The sequence below is a fragment of the Etheostoma spectabile genome, chromosome 2 (genome assembly GCF_008692095.1).
Source record: "Etheostoma spectabile isolate EspeVRDwgs_2016 chromosome 2, UIUC_Espe_1.0, whole genome shotgun sequence".
NCBI classification, from domain to species: Eukaryota; Metazoa; Chordata; class Actinopteri; order Perciformes; family Percidae; genus Etheostoma; species Etheostoma spectabile.
Window position 1 is genome coordinate 11,797,362 of NC_045734.1, and position 2,443 is coordinate 11,799,804.

Here is a 2,443-nt window from a genome sequence, read left to right on the forward strand (position 1 = left end):
ATTATCCATCAACATCCATTCCTTTAATTTTAGTCTAAAGAATTCTTAATTTCGGCTTTTCTCACTCAATAATTAGGTATAATTTCCTATAAATGAGGTTTATTGACCATAAATTCTAAAAATAACTGTAAAACTAAAGTTAATAAGTTAGTGTTACATAGTGTTGAAAACGTCAAAAAAGTGGCAAACGTTGAAAAAAAAGTGTTAAGTGCTGAAAAAAGGGACAAAAATGTAAGAAAAACGTAAAAATGTATGGATTTTCAATTTTGAAGGGAAGACAACACAAGGGTTAAAACTGACACATCCTTTAAGGTTGTGCCATACCGCCACCCTGTGGTTAAATGGCGCTAGTCCTTATTCTCTGCGTTAGCCTGCATGAAGACCTTATTCACATTTACCTAATGGTTTCACCACGTTTGATAACGTTTTATAATTCTGAGGCATGTATATGTATATATATATATATATATATATATATATATATATATATATACACACACACACACACACACACACACACACACTCAAAAGTTTGGGGAGGGGTCACTTACAAATTTCCATACATACCACTCTATTATAGAATACCAGCTGGTGGCTGATCTTTAATGCCTACATTGCCCATTATCAGCAACCATTCATCCAATGTTCCAAAGGCTCATTCTGTTTACTAATCTGATATAATTTAAAAAAACAAAAAAACATTGGAGAACCCTTTTGCAACTGAAAACTGCTGCCCTGGTTAACACACACACACACACACACACACACACAGCAATACACGAATATATATATATGTATATTAGTGTATTAAATTCAAATCACCAGAACCAGAGATCGTCATTTCTTATTCCCAAAAAACTGGCGCCTACATTACCCACAATGCATCTTGACCGTCGATAGGTGTGCTAGTAGTAGCGGGCTGCCAATGTAGCCTGCAGCTGAGTCTCAGGCATAGATAAGTAGCGGGCCACAGAGTCCTGGTAAGCTCACTTCTTTCTAACTCTACACCCACAGAGATTTTCCATTTTCGAACAAGACTGTTTAATTTCTGTTGTTGGTTCATACATGTCACACACGGATTATTGACACCGTCCACCCCCTACACATAGCCCACAACCTGTGCAGGTAGTTTCACACCATGATTCCTGTATCTGTGTTACCCTGAGATTTAGCTACATGTCAGTTCTAACCTACCTGTTGGCTATTCTATGTGTACAATTTTTTTTTTTTATTGTCATTGTTTATGACAAGTCTTATGTTTATCCTGTGGTTGTTTCACTGAACGACCAATTGAATCTTTCATTTCAGCACAGGAGTAACTAGGCTACTAACTGGTTTCTGGAAGTCTAGTCAGAATATAATTGAGCTGCAAATACATTACATTTTTGACTGAAAGCCCTCAGTGGGTTTGTCTGACCTTAGCCATGACTTGTCCTTGATCATTTCACCCTCCCCTTCTTTTGTAATGTAGACAATCATTTGCTTTGTGTGTGTGTGTGTGTGTGTGTGTGTGTGTTAAAGGAAACATTTTAATTATTTGTGTTCTTTTAACGTGGGTGAGGCCTGTTATTTGAAACTGTGTCACTTTGGCAAATAGTCTCAGTCTCAACAAGTCATTGTGATGGATGGTGACACACCCAGGGTAGATTTTGAGGTAATTAATTATAGAAGCCATTTCCCACTGCCAGAGATGGGAAGTAACGAAGTACAAATACTTGGTTACTGTACTCAAGTAGATTTTTCAGATATTTTTACTTTACTATTTAGTTTTTTGGCGACTGTTTACATTTACTCCTTACATTTAACACTGTTTTTTCTACTCCTTACATTTTACAAAATTGGCTCGTTACATTAGTTTTGTACCATAGGTTGTCTATCAGCTATGATTGGGAGTGATTGTGAGAGAAGAAAAAGAGACTATTTGTCTGGAGGATAATCAGTTGAGATCTTGTGTGTGAGTCTTTGAGAACTGTAAGTCGTATAAGTGATGTTGTCAGTTCATTTAAGCCTGTTGTTGTATTGGTCTGTAGTTCTGGTACATTTAGTAAAAAAGTTAGTTAGCCAGTGATATAGTTGTTTGTGTTCTTCATCTGTTAGCTAGGCTACACCTGGCTGTTGATGTGATCTAATGGAGATTGTTGAACGCCCTTGCTCAAGTTTGTGTATGCATTATTTACATGCTACAGCTACACTGCATTAATATAATGTAATTAATAGCGGGTTTATTGTTATTATTTAGGCTACTAGCATGTAAATGATTCCAATGCATTGTGTATGGTAGCCTTTACAATGTTATTTTGCTTTATTTTATTACCACATACAAACACAGCCATAGCAGCGCTACCCATGCCCGTGTAAGCCCTGTTGCTTGATTGTAATAAAGCATCAAAAGAGAGGTGTCTCCGTCGGTGTTTTAACAGACACACCTGGGGCCAAGTTGGAA